Here is a 19,263-nt window from a genome sequence, read left to right on the forward strand (position 1 = left end):
GTAATCCATTATGTATTAAATTTAGTATGTTTTACCAAGTAGTGTTTGAATAACTTTTAACACAAAAAAAAATATATATTGGGGAAGTAACTTAATGTGTCCATTGGAAATAAACAATGCTAGCCCATTTTGGAATGCAAAGCTTAAGAAAATACAAACTTCAATCCATAGGAAAGCACTTTTAATTCAGTCTACACTCTGTAATCATACTATAGCTTAATTTACAAATTGTGATGTCATTATCAGACTTAACTCACAAGAGACTTTCATCCTTGGTCTATAAAAAAGGCAGTCCTCTGTTATAAAGCTTGAAACAATTGTAAGTGGCTGATATGCAAATATGGAAATACAGAAAAACTGTCAATTCAATGCTAGGATAACATAATGGGTGATGCTCCAACTGAAATTGGTCCTAGGCATTTAGGTTTCTAGTATCTATCTTCTCCTTTAAAAAATAGGTTACTTTTTATATATTATCATTGGGTTTGGACAAATATTCTACATAATACCTATTGCATCCCTGAGCTTATTAGAAACTTGAAATAATATATATAAAGTATTGAATTTCTTTTCTTTGCATTTAAAAGATGAGCGCACTTCAGTAGATGCCATTGCTCAGGTGAGGGTTCCATGGTGTAATTGTTAGCACCCTGGACTTGGAATCTAGTAATCTGAGTTCATATCTCGTGGGAGCTAACATTGTTTATTTTCCTTTTGTTCAAAGCTCCATTTTCATTCAATGTATGAGTATTGCAAATCTTCATTTAAAATTCATATAAATTCCATCATCTTCAGTGGTGTCCTTTGTTTAAACTCATTTTTAAACTTATCAAATCAGAAGTATGTCAAATATTTGGAAATAAGAAAAGATGCAATAAGAATGCAGAGATCCATTACTTGTGCTCTGGTCTTTAGAAATTCTCCATTTTTTTTTTACTTCAGTGTGCACATATCTTCTTCTTCTTCTAGTAACACCTAGTGCCCTCTATGTTTGAGCAGCAATATAATAACTATTTAATTTGCCCTTGCATATCTTAGTTATGCCATATTGCTTGATTTGAGACAAAAGTCACTGAGCCATGTAGAGAAAAATCTTCATCACCCAAAGGATGACACTCCCACTGGCTTCTGATATGTATTTGAAGAGATTTTGTGATATATGTGTCTATGATGTTTTCAAGTATTCATGCACTCCACCGATGAGCTTATTCCATTCTTGTCCATCAAGAAAAGCAAATGGCCCATACGGGGATCGAACCCGTGACCTTGGCGTTATTAGCACCACGCTCTAACCAACTGAGCTAACCGGCCACAGATATCACTGCAAGCAAACACAAAACTGGCAAATGTACCTCAAAGCACAGATCATATTTTGTTTTTATAGCATTTCATTTTTCAAAAAAAAAAGCTTAAGCCATAGAGTCACTTGAAGCATGGGTATCATAAAAATGCTCCAGTTTCTTTCCACATTACAAAATAAAAATAAATATTAGATAGGATAATAACAAAGATTAAGGCATCTACTAATAGTATAAAAATAGACAATTTAGACAAGGAGTATATGCAAATCTAAGCAAAATCAATCTAAAAAATCTAATACACAATTTTTAATTGTAAATTTACAAATTGTTGAAAAAGATAATCCAGGATGTAATCCATTATGTATTAAATTTAGTATGTTTTACCAAGTTGTGTATGAATAACTTTTAACACAAAAAAATATATATTGGGGAAGTAGCTTAATGTGCCCATTGGAAATAAAGAATGCTAGCCCATTTTGGAATGCAAAGCTTAAGAAAATACAAACTTCAATCCATAGGAAAGCACTTTTTATTCAGTCTACACTCTGTAATCATACTATAGCTTAATTTACAAATTGTGATGTCATTATCAGACTTAACTCACAAGAGACTTTCATCCTTGGTCTATAAAAAAGGCAGTCCTCTGTTATAAAGCTTGAAACAATTGTAAGTGGCTGATATGCAAATATGGAAATACAGAAAAACTGTCAATTCAATGCTAGGATAACATAAGGGGTGATGCTCCAACTGAAATTGGTCCTAGGCATTTAGGTTTCTAGTATCTATCTTCTCCTTTAAAAAATAGGTTACTTTTTATATATTATCATTGGGTTTGGACAAATATTCTACATAATACCTATTGCATCCCTGAGCTTATTAGAAACTTGAAATAATATATATAAAGTATTGAATTTCTTTTCTTTGCATTTAAAAGATGAGCGCACTTCAGTAGATGCCATTGCTCAGGTGAGGGTTCCATGGTGTAATTGTTAGCACCCTTGACTTTGAATCTAGTAATCTGAATTCATATCTCGTGGGAACTAACATTGTTTATTTTCCTATTGTTCAAAGCTCCATTTTCATTCAATGTATGAGTATTGCAAATCTTCATTTAAAATTCATATAAATTCCATCATCTTCAGTGGTGTCCTTTGTTTAAACTCATTTTTAAACTTATCAAATCAGAAGTATGTCAAATATTTGGAAATAAGAAAAGATGCAATAAGAATGCAGAGATCCATTACTTGTGCTCTGGTCTTTAGAAATTCTCCATTTTTTTTTTACTTCAGTGTGCACATATCTTCTTCTTCTTCTAGTAACACCTAGTGCCCTCTATGTTTGAGCAGCAATATAATAACTATTTAATTTGCCCTTGCATATCTTAGTTATGCCGTTTTGCTTGATTTGAGACAAAAGTCACTGAACCATGTAGAGAAAAATCTTCATCAGCCAAAGGATGACACTCCCACTGGCTTCTGATATGTATTTGAAGAGATTTTGTGATATATGTGTCTATGATGTTTTCAAGTATTCATGCACTCCACCGATGAGCTTATTCCATTCTTGTCCATCAAGAAAAGCAAATGGCCCATACGGGGATCGAACCCGTGACCTTTGCGTTATTAGCACCACGCTCTAACCAACTGAGCTAACCGGCCACAGATATCACAACAAGCAAACACAAAACTGGCAAATGTACCTCAAAGCACAGATCATATTTTGTTTTTATAGCATTTCATTTTTCAAAAAAAAGCTTAAGCCATAGAGTCACTTGAAGCATGGGTATCATAAAAATGCTCCAGTTTCTTTCCACATTACAAAATAAAAATAAATATTAGATAGGATAATAACAAAGATTAAGGCATCTACTAATAGTATAAAAATAGACAATTTAGACAAGGAGTATATGCAAATCTAAGCAAAATCAATCTAAAAAATCTAATACACAATTTTTAATTGTAAATTTACAAATTGTTGAAAAAGATAATCCAGGATGTAATCCATTATGTATTAAATTTAGTATGTTTTACCAAGTTGTGTATGAATAACTTTTAACACAAAAAAATATATATTGGGGAAGTAGCTTAATGTGCCCATTGGAAATAAAGAATGCTAGCCCATTTTGGAATGCAAAGCTTAAGAAAATACAAACTTCAATCCATAGGAAAGCACTTTTTATTCAGTCTACACTCTGTAATCATACTATAGCTTAATTTACAAATTGTGATGTCATTATCAGACTTAACTCACAAGAGACTTTCATCCTTGGTCTATAAAAAAGGCAGTCCTCTGTTATAAAGCTTGAAACAATTGTAAGTGGCTGATATGCAAATATGGAAATACAGAAAAACTGTCAATTCAATGCTAGGATAACATAAGGGGTGATGCTCCAACTGAAATTGGTCCTAGGCATTTAGGTTTCTAGTATCTATCTTCTCCTTTAAAAAATAGGTTACTTTTTATATATTATCATTGGGTTTGGACAAATATTCTACATAATACCTATTGCATCCCTGAGCTTATTAGAAACTTGAAATAATATATATAAAGTATTGAATTTCTTTTCTTTGCATTTAAAAGATGAGCGCACTTCAGTAGATGCCATTGCTCAGGTGAGGGTTCCATGGTGTAATTGTTAGCACCCTTGACTTTGAATCTAGTAATCTGAATTCATATCTCGTGGGAACTAACATTGTTTATTTTCCTATTGTTCAAAGCTCCATTTTCATTCAATGTATGAGTATTGCAAATCTTCATTTAAAATTCATATAAATTCCATCATCTTCAGTGGTGTCCTTTGTTTAAACTCTTTTTTAAACTTATCAAATCAGAAGTATGTCAAATATTTGGAAATAAGAAAAGATGCAATAAGAATGCAGAGATCCATTACTTGTGCTCTGGTCTTTAGAAATTCTCCATTTTTTTTTACTTCAGTGTGCACATATCTTCTTCTTCTTCTAGTAACACCTAGTGCCCTCTATGTTTGAGCAGCAATATAATAACTATTTAATTTGCCCTTGCATATCTTAGTTATGCCATATTGCTTGATTTGAGACAAAAGTCACTGAGCCATGTAGAGAAAAATCTTCATCAGCCAAAGGATGACACTCCCACTGGCTTCTGATATGTATTTGAAGAGATTTTGTGATATATGTGTCTATGATGTTTTCAAGTATTCATGCACTCAACCGATGAGCTTATTCCATTCTTGTCCATCAAGAAAAGCGAATGGCCCATACAGGGATCGAACCCGTGACCTTGGCGTTATTAGCACCACGCTCTAACCAACTGAGCTAACCGGCCACAGATATCACTGCAAGCAAACACAAAACTGGCAAATGTACCTCAAAGCACAGATCATATTTTGTTTTTATAGCATTTCATTTTTCAAAAAAAAGCTTAAGCCGTAGAGTCACTTGAAGCATGGGTATCATAAAAATGCTCCAGTTTCTTTCCACATTACAAAATAAAAATAAATATTAGATAGGATAATAACAAAGATTAAGGCATCTACTAATAGTATAAAAATAGACAATTTAGACAAGGAGTATATGCAAATCTAAGCAAAATCAATCTAAAAAATCTAATACACAATTTTTAATTGTAAATTTACAAATTGTTGAAAAAGATAATCCAGGATGTAATCCATTATGTATTAAATTTAGTATGTTTTACCAAGTTGTGTATGAATAACTTTTAACACAAAAAAATATATATTGGGGAAGTAGCTTAATGTGCCCATTGGAAATAAAGAATGCTAGCCCATTTTGGAATGCAAAGCTTAAGAAAATACAAACTTCAATCCATAGGAAAGCACTTTTTATTCAGTCTACACTCTGTAATCATACTATAGCTTAATTTACAAATTGTGATGTCATTATCAGACTTAACTCACAAGAGACTTTCATCCTTGGTCTATAAAAAAGGCAGTCCTCTGTTATAAAGCTTGAAACAATTGTAAGTGGCTGATATGCAAATATGGAAATACAGAAAAACTGTCAATTCAATGCTAGGATAACATAAGGGGTGATGCTCCAACTGAAATTGGTCCTAGGCATTTAGGTTTCTAGTATCTATCTTCTCCTTTAAAAAATAGGTTACTTTTTATATATTATCATTGGGTTTGGACAAATATTCTACATAATACCTATTGCATCCCTGAGCTTATTAGAAACTTGAAATAATATATATAAAGTATTGAATTTCTTTTCTTTGCATTTAAAAGATGAGCGCACTTCAGTAGATGCCATTGCTCAGGTGAGGGTTCCATGGTGTAATTGTTAGCACCCTGGACTTTGAATCTAGTAATCTGAGTTCATATCTCGTGGGAGCTAACATTGTTTATTTTCCTTTTGTTCAAAGCTCCATTTTCATTCAATGTATGAGTATTGCAAATCTTCATTTAAAATTCATATAAATTCCATCATCTTCAGTGGTGTCCTTTGTTTAAACTCATTTTTAAACTTATCAAATTAGAAGTATGTCAAATATTTGGAAATAAGAAAAGATGCAATAAGAATGCAGAGATCCATTACTTGTGCTCTGGTCTTTAGAAATTCTCCATTTTTTTTACTTCAGTGTGCACTAATGAGAGGGGAGCACATATCTTCTTCTTCTTCTAGTAACACCTAGTGCCCTCTATGTTTGAGCAGCAATATAATAACTGATTAATTTGCCCTTGCATATCTTAGTTATGCCATATTGCTTGATTTGAGACAAAAGTCACTGAGCCATGTAGAGAAAAATCTTCATCAGCCAATGGATGACACTCCCACTGGCTTCTGATATGTATTTGAAGAGATTTTGTGATATATGTGTCTATGATGTTTTCAAGTATTCATGCACTCCACCGATGAGCTTATTCCATTCTTGTCCATCAAGAAAAGCAAATGGCCCATACGGGAATCGAACCCGTGACCTTGGCGTTATTAGCACCACGCTCTAACCAACTGAGCTAACCGGCCACAGATATCACTGCAAGCAAACACAAAACTGGCAAATGTACCTCAAAGCACAGATCATATTTTGTTTTTATAGCATTTCATTTTTAAAAAAAAAAGCTTAAGCCATAGAGTCACTTGAAGCATGGGTATCATAAAAATGCTCCAGTTTCTTTCCACATTACAAAATAAAAATAAATATTAGATAGGATAATAACAAAGATTAAGGCATCTACTAATAGTATAAAAATAGACAATTTAGACAAGGAGTATATGCAAATCTAAGCAAAATCAATCTAAAAAATTTAATACACAATTTTTAATTGTAAATTTACAAATTGTTGAAAAAGATAATCCAGGATGTAATCCATTATGTATTAAATTTAGTATGTTTTACCAAGTTGTGTATGAATAACTTTTAACACAAAAAAATATATATTGGGGAAGTAGCTTAATGTGCCCATTGGAAATAAAGAATGCTAGCCCATTTTGGAATGCAAAGCTTAAGAAAATACAAACTTCAATCCATAGGAAAGCACTTTTTATTCAGTCTACACGCTGTAATCATACTATAGCTTAATTTACAAATTGTGATGTCATTATCAGACTTAACTCACAAGAGACTTTCATCCTTGGTCTATAAAAAAGGCAGTCCTCTGTTATAAAGCTTGAAACAATTGTAAGTGGCTGATATGCAAATATGGAAATACAGAAAAACTGTCAATTCAATGCTAGGATAACATAAGGGGTGATGCTCCAACTGAAATTGGTCCTAGGCATTTAGGTTTCTAGTATCTATCTTCTCCTTTAAAAAATAGGTTACTTTTTATATATTATCATTGGGTTTGGACAAATATTCTACATAATACCTATTGCATCCCTGAGCTTATTAGAAACTTGAAATAATATATATAAAGTATTGAATTTCTTTTCTTTGCATTTAAAAGATGAGCGCACTTCAGTAGATGTCATTGCTCAGGTGAGGGTTCCATGGTGTAATTGTTAGCACCCTGGACTTTGAATCTAGTAATCTGAGTTCTTATCTCGTGGGAGCTAACATTGTTTATTTTCCTTTTGTTCAAAGCTCCATTTTCATTCAATGTATGAGTATTGCAAATCTTCATTTAAAATTCATATAAATTCCATCATCTTCAGTGGTGTCCTTTGTTTAAACTCATTTTTAAACTTATCAAATCAGAAGTATGTCAAATATTTGGAAATAAGAAAAGATGCAATAAGAATGCAGAGATCCATTACTTGTGCTCTGGTCTTTAGAAATTCTCCATTTTTTTTACTTCAGTGTGCACTAATGAGAGGGGAGCACATATCTTCTTCTTCTTCTAGTAACACCTAGTGCCCTCTATGTTTGAGCAGCAATATAATAACTAATTAATTTGCCCTTGCATATCTTAGTTATGCCATATTGCTTGATTTGAGACAAAAGTCACTGAGCCATGTAGAGAAAAATCTTCATCAGCCAAAGGATGACACTCCCACTGGCTTCTGATATGTATTTGAAGAGATTTTGTGATATATGTGTCTATGATGTTTTCAAGTATTCATGCACTCCACCGATGAGATTATTCCATTCTTGTCCATCAAGAAAAGCAAATGGCCCATACGGGGATCGAACCCGTGACCTTGGCGTTATTAGCACCACGCTCTAACCAACTGAGCTAACCAGCCACAGATATCACTGCAAGCAAACACAAAACTGGCAAATGTACCTCAAAGCACAGATCATATTTTGTTTTTATAGCATTTCATTTTTCAAAAAAAAGCTTAAGCCATAGAGTCACTTGAAGCATGGGTATCATAAAAATGCTCCAGTTTCTTTCCACATTACAAAATAAAAATAAATATTAGATAGGATAATAACAAAGATTAAGGCATCTACTAATAGTATAAAAATAGACAATTTAGACAAGGAGTATATGCAAATCTAAGCAAAATCAATCTAAAAAATCTAATACACAATTTTTAATTGTAAATTTACAGATTGTTGAAAAAGATAATCAGGATGTAATCCATTATGTATTAAATTTAGTATGTTTTACCAAGTTGTGTATGAATAACTTTTAACACAAAAAATATATATTGGGGAAGTAGCTTAATGTGCCCATTGGAAATAAATAATGCTAGCCCATTTTGGAATGCAAAGCTTAAGAAAATACAAACTTCAATCCATAGGAAAGCACTTTTTATTCAGTCTACACTCTGTACTCATACTATAGCTTAATTTACAAATTGTGATGTCATTATCAGACTTAACTCACAAGAGACTTTCATCCTTGGTCTATAAAAAAGGCAGTCCTCTGTTATAAAGCTTGAAACAATTGTAAGTGGCTGATATGCAAATATGGAAACACAGAAAAACTGTCAATTCAATGCTAGGATAACATAAGGGGTGATGCTCCAACTGAAATTGGTCCTAGGCATTTAGGTTTCTAGTATCTATCTTCTCCTTTAAAAAATAGGTTACTTTTTATATATTATCATTGGGTTTGGACAAATATTCTACATAATACCTATTGCATCCCTGAGCTTATTAGAAACTTGAAATAATATATATAAAGTATTGAATTTCTTTTCTTTGCATTTAAAAGATGAGCGCACTTCAGTAGATGCCATTGCTCAGGTGAGGGTTCCATGGTGTAATTGTTAGCACCCTGGACTTTGAATCTAGTAATCTGAGTTCATATCTCGTGGGAGCTAACATTGTTTATTTTCCTTTTGTTCAAAGCTCCATTTTCATTCAATGTATGAGTATTGCAAATCTTCATTTAAAATTCATATAAATTCCATCGTCTTCAGTGGTGTCCTTTGTTTAAACTCATTTTTAAACTTAGCAAATCAGAAGTATGTCAAATATTTGGAAATAAGAAAAGATGCAATAAGAATGCAGAGATCCATTACTTGTGCTCTGGTCTTTAGAAATTCTCAATTTTTTTTACTTCAGTGTGCACTAATGAGAGGGGAGCTCATATCTTCTTCTTCTTCTAGTAACACCTAGTGCCCTCTATGTTTGAGCAGCAATATAATAACTGATTAATTTGCCCTTGCATATCTTATTTATGCCATATTGCTTGATTTGAGACAAAAGTCACTGAGCCATGTAGAGAAAAATCTTCATCAGCCAAAGGGTGACACTCCCACTGGCTTCTGATATGTATTTGAAGAGATTTTGTGATATATGTGTCTATGATGTTTTCAAGTATTCATGCACTCCACCGATGAGCTTATTCCATTCTTGTCCATCAAGAAATGCAAATGGCCCACACGGGGATCGAACCCGTGACCTTGGCGTTATTAGCACCACGCTCTAACCAACTGAGCTAACCGGCCAGAGATGTTACTGCGAACAAACACAAAACTGGCAAATGTACCTCAAAGCACAGATCATATTTTGTTTTTATAGCATTTCATTTTTCAAAAAAAAGCTTAAGCCATAGAGTCACTTGAAGCATGGGTATCATAAAAATGCTCCAGTTTCTTTCCACATTACAAAATAAAAATAAATATTAGATAGGATAATAACAAAGATTAAGGCATCTAGTAATAGTATAAAAATAGACAATTTAGACTAGGAGTATATGCAAATCTAAGCAAAATCAATCTAAAAAATCTAATACACAATTTTTAATTGTAAATTTACAGATTGTTGAAAAAGATAATCCCAGGATGTAATCCATTATGTATTAAATTTAGTATGTTTTACCAAGTTGTGTATGAATAACTTTTAACACAAAAAAATATATATTGGGGAAGTAGCTCAATGTGCCCATTGGAAATAAAGAATGCTAGCCCATTTTGGAATGCAAATCTTAAGAAAATACAAACTTCAATCCATAGGAAAGCACTTTTTATTCAGTCTACACTCTGTAATCATACTATAGCTTAATTTACAAATTGTGATGTCATTATCAGACTTAACTCACAAGAGACTTTCATCCTTGGTCTATAAAAAAGGCAGTCCTCTGTTATAAAGCTTGAAACAATTGTAAGTGGCTGATATGCAAATATGGAAATACAGAAAAACTGTCAATTCAATGCTAGGATAACATAAGGGGTGATGCTCCAACTGAAATTGGTCCTAGGCATTTAGGTTTCTAGTATCTATCTTCTCCTTTAAAAAATAGGTTACTTTTTATATATTATCATTGGGTTTGGACAAATATTCTACATAATACCTATTGCATCCCTGAGCTTATTAGAAACTTGAAATAATATATATAAAGTATTGAATTTCTTTTCTTTGCATTTAAAAGATGAGCGCACTTCAGTAGATGCCATTGCTCAGGTGAGGGTTCCATGGTGTAATTGTTAGCAACCTGGACTTTGAATCTAGTAATCTGAGTTCATATCTCGTGGGAGCTAACATTGTTTATTTTCCTTTTGTTCAAAGCTCCATTTTCATTCAATGTATGAGTATTGCAAATCTTCATTTAAAATTCATATAAATTCCATCATCTTCTGTGGTGTCTTTTGTTTAAACTCATTTTTAAACTTATCAAATCAGAAGTATGTCAAATATTTGGAAATAAGAAAAGATGCAATAAGAATGCAGAGATCCTTTACTTGTGCTCTGGTCTTTAGAAATTCTCCATTTTTTTTTACTTCAGTGTGCACTAATGAGAGGAGAGCACATATCTTCTTCTTCTTCTAGTAACACCTAGTGCCCTCTATGTTTGAGCAGCAATATAATAACTGATTAATTTGCCCTTGCATATCTTAGTTATGCCATATTGCTTGATTTGAGACAAAAGTCACTGAGCCATGTAGAGAAAAATCTTCATCAGCCAAAGGATGACACTCCCACTGGCTTCTGATATGTATTTGAAGAGATTTTGTGATATATGTGTCTATAAAGTTTTTAAGTATTCATGCACTCCACCAATGAGCTTATTCCGTTCTTGTCCATCAAGAAAAGCAAATGGCCCATACGGGGATCGAACCCGTGACCTTGGCATTATTAGCACCACGCTCTAACCAACTGAGCTAACAGGCCACAGATATTATTGCAAGCAAACACAAAACTGGCAAATATACCTCAAAGCACAGATCATATTTTGTTTTTATAGCATTTCATTTTTCAAAAAAAAAGCTTAAGCCATAGAGTCACTTGAAGCATGGGTATCATAAAAATGCTCCAGTTTCTATCCACATTACAAAATAAAAATAAATATTAGATAGGATAATAACAAAGATTAAGGCATCAACTAATAGTATAAAAATAGACAATTTAGACAAGAAGTATATGCAAATCTAAGCAAAATCAATCTAAAAAATCTAATACACAATTTTTAATTGTAAATTTACAGATTGTTGAAAAAGATAATCCCAGGATGTAATCCATTATGTATTAAATTTAGTATGTTTTACCAAGTTGTGTATGAATAACTTTTAACACAAAAAAATATATATTGGGGCTAGTAGCTTAATGTGCCCATTGGAAATAAAGAATGCTAGCCCATTTTGGAATGCAAAGCTTAAGAAAATACAAACTTCAATCCATAGGAAAGCACTTTTTATTCAGTCTACACTCTGTAATCATACTATAGCTTAATTTACAAATTGTGATGTCATTATCAGATTTAACTCACGAGAGACTTTCATCCTTGGTCTATAAAAAAGGCAGTCCTCTGTTATAAAGCTTGAAACAATTGTAAGTGGCTGATATGCAAATATGGAAATACAGAAAAACTGTCAATTCAATGCTAGGATTACATAAGGGGTGATGCTCCAACTGAAATTGGTCCTAGGCATTTAGGTTTCTAGTATCTATCTTCTCCTTTAAAAAATAGGTTACTTTTTATATATTATCATTGGTTTTGGACAAATATTCTACATAATACCTATTGCATCCCTGAGCTTATTAGAAACTTGAAATAATATATATAAAGTATTGAATTTCTTTTCTTTGCATTTAAAAGATGAGCGCACTTCAGTAGATGCCATTGCTCAGGTGAGGGTTCCATGGTGTAATTGTTAGCACCCTGGACTTTGAATCTAGTCATCTGAGTTCATATCTCGTTGGAGCTAACATTGTTTATTTTCCTTTTGTTCAAAGCTCCATTTTCATTCAATGTATGAGTATTGCAAATCTTCATTTAAAATTCATATAAATTCCATCATCTTCAGTGGTGTCCTTTGTTTAAACTCATTTTTAAATTTAGCAAATCAGAAGTATGTCAAATATTTGGAAATAAGAAAAGATGCAATAAGAATGCAGAGATCCATTACTTGTGCTCTGGTCTTTAGAAATTCTCCATTTTTTTTACTTCAGTGTGCACTAATGAGAGGGGAGCACATATCTTCTTCTTCTTCTAGTAACACCTAGTGCCCTCTATGTTTGAGCAGCAATATAATAACTGATTAATTTGCCCTTGCATATCTTAGTTATGCCATATTGCTTGATTTGAGACAAAAGTCACTGAGCCAAGTAGAGAAAAATCTTCATCAGCCAAAGGATGACACTCCCACTGGCTTCTGATATGTATTTGAAGAGATTTTGTGATATATGTGTCTATGATGTTTTCAAGTATTCATGCACTCCACCGATGAGCTTATTCCATTCTTGTCCATCAAGAAAAGCAAATGGCCCATACGGGGATCGAACCCGTGACCTTGGCGTTATTAGCACCACGCTCTAACCAACTGAGCTAACCGGCCACAGATGTTACTGCAAGCAAACACAAAACTGGCAAATGTACCTCAAAGCACAGATCATAATTTATTTTTATAGCGTTTCATTTTTCAAAAAAAAGCTTAAGCCATAGAGTCACTTGAAGCATGGGTATCATAAAAATGCTCCAGTTTCTTTCCACATTACAAAATAAAAATAAATATTAGATAGGATAATAACAAAGATTAAGGCATCTAGTAATAGTATAAAAATAGACAATTTAGACTAGGAGTATATGCAAATCTAAGCAAAATCAATCTAAAAAATCTAATACACAATTTTTAATTGTAAATTTACAGATTGTTGAAAAAGATAATCCCAGGATGTAATCCATTATGTATTAAATTTAGTATGTTTTACCAAGTTGTGTATGAATAACTTTTAACACAAAAAAATATATATTGGGGAAGTAGCTCAATGTGCCCATTGGAAATAAAGAATGCTAGCCCATTTTGGAATGCAAATCTTAAGAAAATACAAACTTCAATCCATAGGAAAGCACTTTTTATTCAGTCTACACTCTGTAATCATACTATAGCTTAATTTACAAATTGTGATGTCATTATCAGACTTAACTCACAAGAGACTTTCATCCTTGGTCTATAAAAAAGGCAGTCCTCTGTTATAAAGCTTGAAACAATTGTAAGTGGCTGATATGCAAATATGGAAATACAGAAAAACTGTCAATTCAATGCTAGGATAACATAAGGGGTGATGCTCCAACTGAAATTGGTCCTAGGCATTTAGGTTTCTAGTATCTATCTTCTCCTTTAAAAAATAGGTTACTTTTTATATATTATCATTGGGTTTGGACAAATATTCTACATAATACCTATTGCATCCCTGAGCTTATTAGAAACTTGAAATAATATATATAAAGTATTGAATTTCTTTTCTTTGCATTTAAAAGATGAGCGCACTTCAGTAGATGCCATTGCTCAGGTGAGGGTTCCATGATGTAATTGTTAGCAACCTGGACTTTGAATCTAGTAATCTGAGTTCATATCTCGTGGGAGCTAACATTGTTTATTTTCCTTTTGTTCAAAGCTCCATTTTCATTCAATGTATGAGTATTGCAAATCTTCATTTAAAATTCATATAAATTCCATCATCTTCAGTGGTGTCTTTTGTTTAAACTCATTTTTAAACTTATCAAATCAGAAGTATGTCAAATATTTGGAAATAAGAAAAGATGCAATAAGAATGCAGAGATCCATTACTTGTGCTCTGGTCTTTAGAAATTCTCCATTTTTTTTACTTCAGTGTGCACTAATGAGAGGAGAGCACATATCTTCTTCTTCTTCTTCTTCTAGTAACACCTAGTGCCCTCTATGTTTGAGCAGCAATATAATAACTGATTAATTTGCCCTTGCATATCTTAGTTATGCCATATTGCTTGATTTGAGACAAAAGTCACTGAGCCATGTAGAGAAAAATCTTCATCAGCCAAAGGATGACACTCCCACTTGCTTCTGATATGTATTTGAAGAGATTTTGTGATATATGTGTCTATGATGTTTTTAAGTATTCATGCACTCCACCAATGAGCTTATTCCGTTCTTGTCCATCAAGAAAAGCAAATGGCCCATACGGGGATCAAACCCGTGACCTTGGCGTTATTAGCACCACGCTCTAACCAACTGAGCTAACAGGCCACAGATATTACTGCACGCAAACACAAAACTGGCAAATGTACCTCAAAGCACAGATCATATTTTGTTTTTATAGCATTTCATTTTTCAAAAAAAAGCTTAAGCCATAGAGTCACTTGAAGCATGGGTATCATAAAAATGCTCCAGTTTCTATCCACATTACAAAATAAAAATAAATATTAGATAGGATAATAACAAAGATTAAGGCATCAACTAATAGTATAAAAATAGACAATTTAGACAAGGAGTATATGCAAATCGAAGCAAAATCAATCTAAAAAATCTAATACACAATTTTTAATTGTAAATTTACAGATTGTTGAAAAAGATAATCCCAGGATGTAATCCATTATGTATTAAATTTAGTATGTTTTACCAAGTTGTGTATGAATAACTTTTAACACAAAAAAATATATATTGGGGAAGTAGCTTAATGTGCCCATTGGAAATAAAGAATGCTAGCCCATTTTGGAATGCAAAGCTTAAGAAAATACAAACTTCAATCCATAGGAAAGCACTTTTTATTCAGTCTACACTCTGTAATCATACTATAGCTTAATTTACAAATTGTGATGTCATTATCAGATTTAACTCACAAGAGACTTTCATCCTTGGTCTATAAAAAAGGCAGTCCTCTGTTATAAAGCTTGAAACAATTGTAAGTGGCTGATATGCAAATATGGAAATACAGAAAAACTGTCAATTCAATGCTAGGATAACATAAGGGGTGATGTTCCAACTGAAATTGGTCCTAGGCATTTAGGTTTCTAGTATCTATCTTCTCCTTTAAAAAATAGGTTACTTTTTATATATTATCATTGGTTTTGGACAAATATTCTACATAATACCTATTGCATCCCTGAGCTTATTAGAAACTTGAAATAATATATATAAAGTATTGAATTTCTTTTCTTTGCATTTAAAAGATGAGCGCACTTCAGTAGATGCCATTGCTCAGGTGAGGGTTGAATGGTGTAATTGTTAGCACCCTGGACTTTGAATCTAGTCATCTGAGTTCATATCTCGTGGGAGCTAACATTGTTTATTTTCCTTTTGTTCAAAGCTCCATTTTCATTCAATGTATGAGTATTGCAAATCTTCATTTAAAATTCATATAAATTCCATCATCATCAGTGGTGTCCTTTGTTTAAACTCATTTTTAAACTTATCAAATCAGAAGTATGTCAAATATTTGGAAATAAGAAAAGATGCAATAAGAATGCAGAGATCCATTACTTGTGCTCTGGTCTTTAGAAATTCTCCATTTTTTTTACTTCAGTGTGCACTAATGAGAGGGGAGCACATATCTTCTTCTTCTTCTTCTAGTAACACCTAGTGCCCTCTATGTTTGAGCAGCAATATAATAACTGATTAATTTGCCCTTGCATATATTAGTTATGCCATATTGCTTGATTTGAGACAAAAGTCACTGAGCCATGTAGAGAAAAATCTTCATCAGCCAAAGGATGACACTCCCACTAGCTTCTGATATGTATTTGAAGAGATTTTGATATATATGTGTCTATGATGTTTTCAAGTATTCATGCACTCCACCGATGAGCTTATTCCATTCTTGTCCATCAAGAAAAGCAAATGGCCCATACGGGGATCGAACCCGTGACCTTGGCGTTATTAGCACCACGCTCTAACCAACTGAGCTAACCGGCCACAGATGTTACTGCAAGCAAACACAAAACTGGCAAATGTACCTCAAAGCACAGATCATATTTTGTTTTTATAGCATTTCATTTTTCAAAAAAAAGCTTAAGCTATAGAGTCACTTGAAGCATGGGTATCATAAAAATGCTCCAGTTTCTTTCCACATTACAAAATAAAAATAAATATTAGATAGGATAATAACAAAGATTAAGGCATCTAGTAATAGTATAAAAATAGACAATTTAGACTAGGAGTATATGCAAATCTAAGCAAAATCAATCTAAAAAATCTAATACACAATTTTTAATTGTAAATTTACAGATTGTTGAAAAAGATAATCCCAGGATGTAATCCATTATGTATTAAATTTAGTATGTTTTACCAAGTTGTGTATGAATAACTTTTAACACAAAAAAATATATATTGGGGAAGTAGCTTAATGTGCCCATTGGAAATAAAGAATGCTAGCCCATTTTGGAATGCAAAGCTTAAGAAAATACAAACTTCAATCCATAGGAAAGCACTTTTTATTCAGTCTACACTCTGTAATCATACTATAGCTTAATTTTCAAATTGTGATGTCATTATCAGATTTAACTCACAAGAGACTTTCATCCTTGGTCTATAAAAAAGGCAGTCCTCTGTTATAAAGCTTGAAACAATTGTAAGTGGCTGATATGCAAATATGGAAATACAGAAAAACTGTCAATTCAATGCTAGGATAACATAAGGGGTGATGCTCCAACTGAAATTGGTCCTAGGCATTTAGGTTTCTAGTATCTATCTTCTCCTTTAAAAAATAGGTTACTTTTTATATATTATCATTGGTTTTGGACAAATATTCTACATAATACCTATTGCATCCCTGAGCTTATTAGAAACTTGAAATAATATATATAAAGTATTGAATTTCTTTTCTTTGCATTTAAAAGATGAGCGCACTTCAGTAGATGCCATTGCTCAGGTGAGGGTTCCATGGTGTAATTGTTAGCACCCTGGACTTTGAATCTAGTCATCTGAGTTCATATCTCGTGGGAGCTAACATTGTTTATTTTCCTTTTGTTCAAAGCTCCATTTTCATTCAATGTATGAGTATTGCAAATCTTCATTTAAAATTCATATAAATTCCATCATCTTCAGTGGTGTCCTTTGTTTAAACTCATTTTTAAACTTATCAAATCAGAAGTATGTCAAATATTTGGAAATAAGAAAAGATGCAATAAGAATGCAGAGATCCATTACTTGTGCTCTGGTCTTTAGAAATTCTCCATTTTTTTTACTTCAGTGTGCACTAATGAGAGGGGAGCACATATCTTCTTCTTCTAGTAACACCTAGTGCCCTCTATGTTTGAGCAGCAATATAATAACTGATTAATTTGCCCTTGCATATCTTAGTTATGCCATATTGCTTGATTTGAGACAAAAGTCACTGAGCCATGTAGAGAAAAATCTTCATCAGCCAAAGGATGACACTCCCACTGGCTTCTGATATGTATTTGAAGAGATTTTGTGATATATGTGTCTATGATGTTTTCAAGTATTCATGCACTCCACCGATGAGCTTATTCCATTCTTGTCCATCAAGAAAAGCAAATGGCCCATACGGGGATCGAACACGTGACCTTGGCATTATTAGCACCACACTCTAACCAACTGAGCTAACAGGCCACAGATATTACTGCCAGCAAACACAAAACTGGCAAATGTACCTCAAAGCACAGATCATATTTTGTTTTTATAGCATTTCATTTTTCAAAAAAAAGCTTAAGCTATAGAGTCACTTGAAGCATGGGTATCATAAAAATGCTCCAGTTTCTTTCCACATTACAAAATAAAAATAAATATTAGATAGGATAATAACAAAGATTAAGGCATCTAGTAATAGTATAAAAATAGACAATTTAGACTAGGAGTATATGCAAATCTAAGCAAAATCAATCTAAAAAATCTAATACACAATTTTTAATTGTAAATTTACAGATTGTTGAAAAAGATAATCCCAGGATGTAATCCATTATGTATTAAATTTAGTATGTTTTACCAAGTTGTGTATGAATAACTTTTAACACAAAAAAATATATATTGGGGAAGTAGCTTAATGTGCCCATTGGAAATAAAGAATGCTAGCCCATTTTGGAATGCAAAGCTTAAGAAAATACAAACTTCAATCCATAGGAAAGCACTTTTTATTCAGTCTACACTCTGTAATCATACTATAGCTTAATTTTCAAATTGTGATGTCATTATCAGATTTAACTCACAAGAGACTTTCATCCTTGGTCTATAAAAAAGGCAGTCCTCTGTTATAAAGCTTGAAACAATTGTAAGTGGCTGATATGCAAATATGGAAATACAGAAAAACTGTCAATTCAATGCTAGGATAACATAAGGGGTGATGCTCCAACTGAAATTGGTCCTAGGCATTTAGGTTTCTAGTATCTATCTTCTCCTTTAAAAAATAGGTTACTTTTTATATATTATCATTGGGTTTGGACAAATATTCTACATAATACCTATTGCATCCCTGAGCTTATTAGAAACTTGAAATAATATATATAAAGTATTGAATTTCTTTTCTTTGCATTTAAAAGATGAGTGCACTTCAGTAGATGCCATTGCTCAGGTGAGGGTTCCATGGTGTAATTGTTAGCAACCTGGACTTTGAATCTAGTAATCTGAGTTCATATCTCGTGGGAGCTAACATTGTTTTTTTTTCCTTTTGTTCAAAGCTCCATTTTCATTCAATGTATGAGTATTGCAAATCTTCATTTAAAATTCATATAAATTCCATCATCTTCAGTGGTGTCCTTTGTTTAAACTCATTTTTAAACTTATCAAATCAGAAGTATGTCAAATATTTGGAAATAAGAAAAGATGCAATAAGAATGCAGAGATCCATTACTTGTGCTCTGGTCTTTAGAAATTCTCCATTTTTTTTTACTTCAGTGTGCACTAATGAGAGGGGAGCACATATCTTCTTCTTCTTCTAGTAACACCTAGTGCCCTCTATGTTTGAGCAGCAATAT

The 19,263-nt window shown here is 32.6% G+C and overlaps 11 non-coding genes across 11 annotated transcripts; all 11 read right to left on the reverse strand.

Annotated features, from left to right (window-relative positions):
• Positions 1–1,237: 1,237 nt before the first annotated feature.
• On the reverse strand, positions 1,238–1,311 carry TRNAI-AAU (transfer RNA isoleucine (anticodon AAU)). Its single transcript has one exon. It is a non-coding gene; the product is annotated as a tRNA-Ile (tRNA).
• Positions 1,312–2,885: 1,574 nt separating this feature from the next.
• Positions 2,886–2,959, reverse strand: TRNAI-AAU (transfer RNA isoleucine (anticodon AAU)). The gene has a single exon. It is a non-coding gene; the product is annotated as a tRNA-Ile (tRNA).
• Positions 2,960–4,530: 1,571 nt separating this feature from the next.
• On the reverse strand, positions 4,531–4,604 carry TRNAI-AAU (transfer RNA isoleucine (anticodon AAU)). Its single transcript has one exon. It is a non-coding gene; the product is annotated as a tRNA-Ile (tRNA).
• A 1,587-nt stretch (positions 4,605–6,191) lies between these two features.
• TRNAI-AAU (transfer RNA isoleucine (anticodon AAU)) lies at positions 6,192–6,265 on the reverse strand. The gene has a single exon. It is a non-coding gene; the product is annotated as a tRNA-Ile (tRNA).
• Positions 6,266–7,853: 1,588 nt separating this feature from the next.
• Positions 7,854–7,927, reverse strand: TRNAI-AAU (transfer RNA isoleucine (anticodon AAU)). Its single transcript has one exon. It is a non-coding gene; the product is annotated as a tRNA-Ile (tRNA).
• Positions 7,928–9,512: 1,585 nt separating this feature from the next.
• Positions 9,513–9,586, reverse strand: TRNAI-AAU (transfer RNA isoleucine (anticodon AAU)). The gene has a single exon. It is a non-coding gene; the product is annotated as a tRNA-Ile (tRNA).
• A 1,589-nt stretch (positions 9,587–11,175) lies between these two features.
• Positions 11,176–11,249, reverse strand: TRNAI-AAU (transfer RNA isoleucine (anticodon AAU)). Its single transcript has one exon. It is a non-coding gene; the product is annotated as a tRNA-Ile (tRNA).
• Positions 11,250–12,839: 1,590 nt separating this feature from the next.
• On the reverse strand, positions 12,840–12,913 carry TRNAI-AAU (transfer RNA isoleucine (anticodon AAU)). Its single transcript has one exon. It is a non-coding gene; the product is annotated as a tRNA-Ile (tRNA).
• Positions 12,914–14,507: 1,594 nt separating this feature from the next.
• On the reverse strand, positions 14,508–14,581 carry TRNAI-AAU (transfer RNA isoleucine (anticodon AAU)). Its single transcript has one exon. It is a non-coding gene; the product is annotated as a tRNA-Ile (tRNA).
• Positions 14,582–16,172: 1,591 nt separating this feature from the next.
• TRNAI-AAU (transfer RNA isoleucine (anticodon AAU)) lies at positions 16,173–16,246 on the reverse strand. The gene has a single exon. It is a non-coding gene; the product is annotated as a tRNA-Ile (tRNA).
• Positions 16,247–17,831: 1,585 nt separating this feature from the next.
• TRNAI-AAU (transfer RNA isoleucine (anticodon AAU)) lies at positions 17,832–17,905 on the reverse strand. The gene has a single exon. It is a non-coding gene; the product is annotated as a tRNA-Ile (tRNA).
• Between the last annotated feature and the right edge of the window lie 1,358 nt (positions 17,906–19,263).

Source organism: Pseudophryne corroboree, chromosome 11 (genome assembly GCF_028390025.1).
Source record: "Pseudophryne corroboree isolate aPseCor3 chromosome 11, aPseCor3.hap2, whole genome shotgun sequence".
Classification (NCBI taxonomy): Eukaryota; Metazoa; Chordata; class Amphibia; order Anura; family Myobatrachidae; genus Pseudophryne; species Pseudophryne corroboree.